This window comes from Triticum aestivum, chromosome 1A, assembly GCF_018294505.1.
Source record: "Triticum aestivum cultivar Chinese Spring chromosome 1A, IWGSC CS RefSeq v2.1, whole genome shotgun sequence".
Lineage (NCBI taxonomy): Eukaryota > Viridiplantae > Streptophyta > Magnoliopsida > Poales > Poaceae > Triticum > Triticum aestivum.
The window spans coordinates 91252901-91261904 of NC_057794.1; the positions used below are offsets into that span (position 1 = coordinate 91252901).

Below are 9004 nucleotides of genomic sequence, written 5' to 3' on the forward strand. Positions count from 1 at the left end.
ATTTCTTCATAACCCAAAAGAAGGCTAAGCTCTTTATGATGCTCAAGGGTAATCAAATTATGACAATGTTTGGACACGACTTGATCATGAAACAAATAGCATTGGAGCTTTAAATGACCATGTTCATTGCAGAGTTCACAAGGGGCACGAAAAATATTGAATCTTTCAGCACATTCATCTAGACTTTCTTGCAACAATTTAGTTTCTAAGTACTTATGCCTCTTACAATATCTATATTCCCTATTCGGTGTGTACTTGCAAACCCAATCTACTCCACAAAAATTGACATGTTTATAGGAGGTATTTTCATCATAACTAGTGCAATCATCATTAGCATCATGGATATTCAAAGAATTCGTACTAACAACATTGCAATCATGCTCATCATTCAAAGATTTAGTGCCAAACATTTTGTAGATTTCTTCTTCTAGCACTTGAGCACAATTATCCTTTCCATCATACTCACGAAAGATATTAAAAAGGTGAAGCGTATGAGACAAACTCAATTCCACTTTTTTGTAATTTTCTTTTATAAACTAAACTAGTGATAAAACAAGAAACTAAAAGACTCGATTGAAAGATCTAAAGATATACCTTCAAGCACTCACCTCCCCGGCAACGGCGCCAGAAAAGAGCTTGATGTCTACTACACAACCTTCTTCTTGTAGACGTTGTTGGGCCTCCAAGTGCAGAGGTTTATAGGACAGTAGCAAATTTCCCTCTAGTGGATGACCTAAGGTTTATCAATCCGTAGGAGGCGTAGGATGAAGATGGTCTCTCTCAAGCAACCCTGCAACCAAATAACAAAGAGTCTCTTGTGTCCCCAACACACCCAATATAATGGTAAATTGTATAGGTGCACTAGTTCGGCGAAGAGATGGTGATACAAGTGCAATATGGATGGTAGATAAATGTATTTGTAATCTGAAAATATAAAAACAGCAAGGTAACTAATGATAAAAGTGAGCGTAAACGGTATTGCAATGATAGGAAATAAGGCCTAGGGTTCATACTTTCACTAGTGTAAGTCCTCTCAACAATACTACCATAATTGGATCATACAATTATCCCTCAACATGCAACAAAGAGTCACTCCATAGTCACTAATAGCGGAGAACGAACGAAGAGATTATGGTAGGGTACGAAACCACCTCAAAGTTATTCTTTCCAATCAATCCGTTGGGCTATTCCTATAAGTGTCACAAACAACCCTAGAGTTCATACTAGAATAACACCTTAAGATACAAATAAACCAAAACCCTAATGTCACCTAGATACTCCAATGTCACCTCAAGTATCCAAGGGCATGATTATACGATATGCATCACACAATCTCAGATTCATCTGTTCAACCAACACAAAGGACCTCAAAGAGTGTCCCAAAGTTCTACCGGAGAATCACGACGAGAACGTGTGCCAACCCCTATGCATAGGTTCATGGGCGGAACCCGCAAGTTGATCACCAAAACATACATCAAGTGAATCACATGATATCCCATTGTCACCACAGATATCCACGGCAAGACATACATCAAGTGTTCTCAAATCTTTAAAGACTCAATCCGATAAGATTGCTTCAAAGGGGAAACTCGATTCATTACAAGAGAGTAGAGGGGGAGAAAACATCATAGGATCCAACTATAATAGCAAAGCTCGCGATACGTCAAGATCGTATCACCTCAAGAACACGAGAGAGAGAGATCAAACACATAGCTACTGGTACATACCCTCAGCCCCGAGGGAGACTACTCCCTCCTCATCATGGAGAGCACCGGGATGATGAAGAAGGCCACCAGAGAGGGATTGCCCCCTCCGGCAGGGTGCCGGAACGGGTCTAGATTGGTTTTCGGTGGCTACGGAGGCTTCTGGTGGCGGAACTCCCGATCTATTGTTGCTCCCGGATATAGGCGGAAGAAGTACGTGGGTGGAGCTCCGAGGGGCCCATGAGGTAGGGGGCGCGCCCAGGGGGGGCGCCCTCCACCCTCGTGACCTCCCCGGAAACTTCTTGGAGTAGGGTCCAAGTCTCGTGGATCACGTTCGGTGAGAAGATCACGTTCCCGAAGGTTTCATTCCGTTTGGACTCCGTTTGATATCCTGTTTCCTCGAAATACTGAAATAAGCGAAAAACAGCAATTCTGGGCTGGGCCTCCGGTTAATAGGTTAGTCCCAAAAATAATATAAAAGTGGAAAATAAAGCCCAATATAGTCCAAAACAGTAGATAAAGTAGCATGGAGCAATCAAAAATTATAGATACGTTGGAGACGTATCACTCTCAAACGACAAAAGCAGTGCACTAACTGTGAGCAGCCACCAAGTTATGGTGTAGGGGTGGGCTATTTATAGCTAGGAGGCAACCCAACATGTTATGTCCAAAATGATCCTGGGTCACTAAGGAACTGACACGTGTCCAATGGTCGGATTTCAAACACACGCGGCAGCTTGACTTGGGCTACAAGCAAAGCTGACTCATCCAACTCTGGATAAGATTTACTCTCACTGTCTTCACTCGAAGACATAGGATTTCGGTTGAGCATCACGTCAGCGTTCTGACTTTGTTCACTTGGACCCCACTTAATAGTTCGGTGGTTCCTATGACTCAAGAAAGAAGAAAATGAAAATAAGAAAGAAACTATGTCTTCGCACTCCATTGTCTTAAAGTGAATGTCTTCACACGTCATTATCTTCAACGTAAATTTCTTCACAAACCACCATTGTCTTCAATGTCTTCATACATTTTTAGGGGTCATCTTTGGTAGGAAAACCGAATCAATGAGGGACTTCTACCTGTGTTATCCTGCAATTCTCACAAACATATTAGTCACTCAATCACATTTGTCGTCAATACTCCAAAACCAACTTGGGGTGGCACTAGATGCACTTACAGGACGTCTCTGCACTAGTAATTTGGCAGGCCCAAATTTGGATTTTGGGTCTACGTCGCTTACATGTTTGGGCTTTCATTTCCTTTTGACTTTTAGGAACCTTTGTTCCTTAGAATCAATTTCTATCAACTCGGGATGTCTTTCCATGGAATGGGCCACATGTCCAGGTGGTTGGCTTGACTTCAAATTTTTAGGATCGAGGGTCTCACGCACTTGAGTTTTGATTTCTTGAGGTTTTTCACGTCTTGTCTTTGGCTCTAGCTAGTAACATGGGTCTTGCATAGATCCATCATTCACACATTACCAAGGAGGTGGGGTTGACCCGAGGTCCAGCTATAGAAATTTCTATCTTTTGTTGTCTCACATGGTTAGTCAAATGATTTGATAAGGAGCATTCCATAAATGAACTTCGGCCAATTAAGGATAGGGTTGGACCCCCTTATACCACAGTTTAATTGCAAAAACACATAGAAACAGAACGTGTATTTGAAGACACCTCTCGGTCATTGTGGAGATATAACATGACCATGTTTCACATACCATTCTGAGCAGAGCCTTACAGGTTGCAATCACCATTATCACTTGCCATACATCAAATCCAACATTGACATTGTTCATCACTAGATTTATGATGCTACGTCGTCCTCATGGTGAACTACGGTATAGTGATTATGTAAGTGTAAGACAACTGATGCACTATTAGTAAAAAATACATCAGAGGCACGGTCAGTGGCACAAATACAAAGCTGTTGCGGAGAGAGATGATAGGAATGGCTTATTTCCCTACATAAGAGAGAGAGAGAGAGAGAGATAGAGAGAGAGAGAGCATATGTTATGATGCATGGTTTTATCGACGACTCAAGTTTGGAGAAGATGAAGAGAACGTGAAAATCCATCAATGCATATCGATCCCTTGAGTGAGTGGAACTAGAAAAAATGAAGAGGAAGGGAAACCGTGGAGGAGATAAAGGATATTGTCGACAAGATGCCGCTCTCTGCAAAAAAGTGAAAAATAATAGTGACATGGCTTCACCAAATTTCTGAAACAAGCACACCATAAGTGTATGCACAAGCAAAATGCTAACTCATAAATGTTTAGTTGGTAAGAAACTAGCATACACTTTATGTAGTTGATTCAACTAAATTTTAAAAACTTCATCATCTATTTCAACTATATTTTTCATGTGTTTCAACTACATATATCGTCCATTGAACAACAATGTTTCAACTACATCGCGTTTTTCAATTGCACTTTTTAAACTGCATCATCTATTCTAGCTACACAATATGAACTCCAATGTTTGGTACACAACAATATTTATTCAACCACACTTATTCAACTATGTCATCTCAACTTCAAGTGTGTCTCAACTAGTACAACAAAGTAAGGACCGCTTAATTAACCATGCCCGTATTTTTATTTTAGTTGATTTGTTGGCCATCCTTCTTCCTCCCCTAGTGGGTTCCTCTTCCAACTAACCCATTTGTCTCTTCACTAATGGCGCACCATGTGTAGGTGCGCCATTAGTAACCAAAACAGTAATGGTGCACCAGGTGAAAAGTGTGCAATTACTAAGTTTGACCAAGATTTGACCCAGTCATACATATAGTAATGGCGCACTTTGTATAGGTGCGTCATTACTAAGTTCACATAGTAATGGTGCACCTTTACAAAGTGCGCCATAACTATGTGTATGACTGGGTCAAACCTTGGTCAAACTTAGTAATGGCGCAATTTGCATAGGTGCGCCATTACTATGTCAAACTTAGTAATGGCGCACTTTGTATAGGTGCGCCATTACTAACTTTGACCAAGGTTTGACCAAGCCATTGCGCCATTACTATATGCACCCCCCCGGTGGACCGCCTTTTCAGTTTAAAAAAATAAAATAAAATGATGAAAATGTCAAAAAAATAAGTTTCCCATGTGATATGTGGTCTAGTTGTTGGGAAAATTGTTAGTAATGGCGCACTTCTATGTGGTGCGCCATTACTAAGTCAGATAGTAATGGCCCACTTCTAGGCATAGTAATGGCGCACTATGTGGTGCGCCACTATTATCTGGGATATTAGTGGAGCACCAGAGGTGCACCATTGCTATTTGTTACTAGTGGCGTGTTAATAGTGACGCACCTATAGTGCGCCATTAATAGCATAAACTGGTGCGCCACTAACAGCCTTTTTTCTAGTAGTGCTTCGGTAGCACCGCCACCTCTACCCTAACTAACAACGCTATCACACGTTGCCTCACTGCCCTTTCTTGTATGATATGCCGATGCTCATTCCTTCCCTCTAATTCGCACCCACCCTGCCATATATTATATCATAGGTGACCACACTCCTCTCAATCTGAACCTATCGACCCTCTGTTAGTCGTCCATGGAGATGTTGTGGCCAGCAGCACCATTTATGTCTCGGGTACATTAGAGATGTCATGGCTGGCCATCTCACCTTTGCCTTTGCCTCATTTTTCTATCTCTTCTCTACCGAAATTAACTAAAACAATTTCCCAAGGATTAGGAAACGCGAACAAATTAATGTACTTCCCCAAATGGACCACATAAAGTACCTTTACAAAATACTAAAAATCAAACAAAGTACACCAACCCAACACACATACAATCTCATGTTCTCCTTCGACATGAAATCCTCTCGGGACATGTACATCTCACTTGAATCTAGCCAGCCGATTGAGGGTGACCAACTCCTCGCCCTATGTGGAAAACTCTCTTGAGGCCATCTACACCATATCGATGCCATCAGGGTCATTACCGCTACCACTACCTCCTGCGGGGCTGCTCGGACCAGCTGCGTCCATGCCATAGTAGTAGGACTAGCTGCCAGCTCCACCACGCATGTTGCCAAGTTGGTTGTTGGTGGAGGACTCGTGGTGCGTCTCTGCCGCCGCCTTCAGGTTGTTTGCTGGGAGGGTATGTTGTCCGGTGAACGCATACATGTTCATGCTCGCATTGCCGCCTGCTGGATGTCTTGCTCGCTAACTATCTGTGTCGGTGACAAACCGTACGACTGGAGGTGGTTTAGGTGCGCGTTGGGAGGAACGTAGTATCATTACCCCACTTTTTTCCCATCGGTGACATTCAAGTCCGACGCCCAATACTGCATGTTAGCCAAGTTTGGGTGGTAGTACATACCAGTCATGGCTGGATTAGGGTAACTCGAGTGTGCCTCGCGGAAGGGGCAATGACGATGACAGAGTCTGTATCAGCCATCTCCGTTTTCCCACTTTGTTGTTGGTCATGATACAATGGTGGGGACACCAGAGGTGTCTCTGTGGGTGATTCGGTGTGCGGGTGAAGGCTGCGGATGTACTCCATAAGAAGGGAGAGTTGGCCGGGAGGTGGCTGCTCGCTGTTCCTCTTCTTGAGATGGCGCTTCGCGTTCAGACTACGCTTGGTGCCATTCCAGTGGTTCTTGACAGCGTTGTCTGACCGACCGGGGAGTAGTCGGGCGATCACCGACCAGGAGTTCCCTCAAGTCTGATGCATCTTGATCAGCTTCATGTCTTCCACTTCAGTCCAGTTTTTCCTCTGCAAGGGAAATATTTGTGAGTTAAATAATTATGACATAACGTTCCATTGAATTACAATTGAACACATCACTACACACGAAAAGTAGTATTTACTAACTTGACTTTTGTTAACGCAAGACAACACCCATGTCATTGAAAGCGTTGTCTATTTAGAAGCCAACCACCATGTGCCATTGCTTTGAGAATTATATTAACTTTTCTTGTTGTTGGCAAAATTTGTGTTTTTTCAGAGTACCAAATTTTTTCTAAGTTTTTTCTTGTTTCAAAGTGTATTATAATGTTTCATTGTGTAGCAATAAATAAAAATGACCTTTTTCGGATTAGATTTACTGGTACATAATGAAAAAATATGTTAGACTTTGAAACAATAAAAAAACTAATGCAACAGTCTTAAACAAGATAAAATTTGCGAAGATTAGAAAACATAGCACGCGTCACAAAGTATATAAGGAATCTTAAAGTATCTTAGGAATCTATTGGTTTGAAAATTTCCAGACAACCAAGCGTCATATACTCTCACAAACTAACCTATGACTGACATAAATTACTAAAATGGTGGAATGAGCTTCATAGAAAATGGAAAGGAAAAAAGTTAGTATGGGAATAATTATTTGGAGCGGATGGACCCATAAAAAAATTATGTGATTTCTTTATTTTGGAGAGATCCTGTTAAAAATTATTTATTTTGGACAAATCCTGTTAAAATTACACATATTTTGCATGTGCTACAATGTTGCGGATCAATGTTGTGCAATTTGAGGTGTCTAAGATTTAGAAAACTTCTAGAAAAATTTCATTTAGCAATATCAATTATATCGCAAGTGCAAGTGTCATTTTTTATTTATAGTTTTGGACTCCCTTTTTTGGATCAAGTGAAAAGATTTGCCATTTTTATTTATTAACAAGAGTAGGTTGTAAGATACCACAAAAGCGACACAAAGATATAAATTACTCTCACGAAAGTACATTACTCAAATTCTTAGCCCCCACAATAGCCCACAGCGACGCATCATCTTGTATGATGCGAACAATGATCACCACCGGTGTCGCTTTGTTTTGAAAGACACACGGGTTCCTTTCCTTCCAAATCTCGCATCTAACAAAAAGGAGTAAAGAAAATAGAGCTTTCCTCGGCTTCGAATTGTTGTGGACTCCTTCCCACCAAGTCTTCACAATCTCAAAATGTTGCCAAAGATCCGCACTAACATGAAGACCAGGCCAAGAAATCACATCGTTCCAAACTCAAAGAGAGAATCAAAACTTGAAGAGGAGGTGTGCTGCTGATTCTTACAATTGGTTGCAAAGAGGGCATCCGTCGCAATTTTGCCACTCTCAACATTGTAGCCTATTTGTCGTCCAAATCCCATTTTGGGTGACTAGCCAAGTAAAGAACCTACTTATTGGGAGATGCCCAAACCTTTCAGGACATGGATAGAACGTTGGATCAGATGTGGTCAGCCAATCGGGCCTTGTAAGTCGACAAGGTTGTATAGTTCCTATTGTTAGTCAGCTTCCGCATGATTATATCTTGGACATCTAGTTACATGATGACATTGGCAGGTTTATCCCACAAAATGATGAATTGTTGATGTGCTCTAGTGTTAGGCCTCCTTGACTGTCAATCTATAGAACCCAAAAATTATCTCTCCAAGCCTTGTTATGCTGCCACCATTCTTGCAAGATATCCCCCAAAAAATTGGTGCATTGTGTTTAGGCTTCAGCCCCACTAGCCATGATGACTCCCAAAATTTGCATTTATTTCCATCGCCAGTCATAACCTTAGTGCCCATCGGGAAGGGATCATGATCATCATTGTTGCTTGACATCCCCATAACGCACCATGCCCTATGCGGGTCATGCTGGTCAAGCCATAACCATCATAAGCAGAGCGCGATTGTGAACTTCCAAGATTAAGAATTCCTGGGCTACCAAACTCCTTCAGCCTATAAACTTGCTCCCAATTAATTTCGCACTTACCACTGGTCAATTTATCTATCCCTGCCCAAATATAGGCACACCTCATTCCATCAGTATTCCTAAGAACCTCCACCGGGAGGTCAAGTGGTGAAAGATGGTATATGGACACCTCCGTGAGCACCATGTGAATGCCTGCAGTAGCAACATGTTTTCCTCCCCAAGGTTCTAATTTCTTGGCGTTTTTATATTCTAAGTGTTGCAAGTGGAAACTATATACTCTTTAACCGTGAGGGGTAGGCCAAGGTAACATATGAGAAGGGATGAATGACCTACTGGGAAGGACTGAAGGATGTCATCAAGGTTGATGTTATCGCCCCAGATAGGTGCAACAATGCTCCTTCTACAATTTGTGACAAGGATGTTAGTATCTCTGAAAGAGGCAAGCGTAGTGGCAAGGAATTGGACTTGTTCCTTAATAGGGGCACATAAAACTGCCACATCGTTGGTGTAAAAGGAAGGATGAATGCCCGTGTGACATCAACTAAGAGGATGAAGCTTTCCTTAGGTTGTAGCCTTGTTCAATATATGCTTCAGCTGGTTAATGGCAAGCTCGAAAAGCAAAGGGGAAAGGGGCCCCCTCACAAAGCCCATGAC

At 41.9% G+C, this 9004-nt stretch overlaps 1 pseudogene; it reads right to left on the bottom strand.

Moving 5' to 3' along the window:
* Nucleotides 1–5623: 5623 nt before the first annotated feature.
* LOC123145396 (transcription factor MYB3R-5-like) lies at nt 5624–8534 on the bottom strand (annotated as a pseudogene).
* Between the last annotated feature and the right edge of the window lie 470 nt (nt 8535–9004).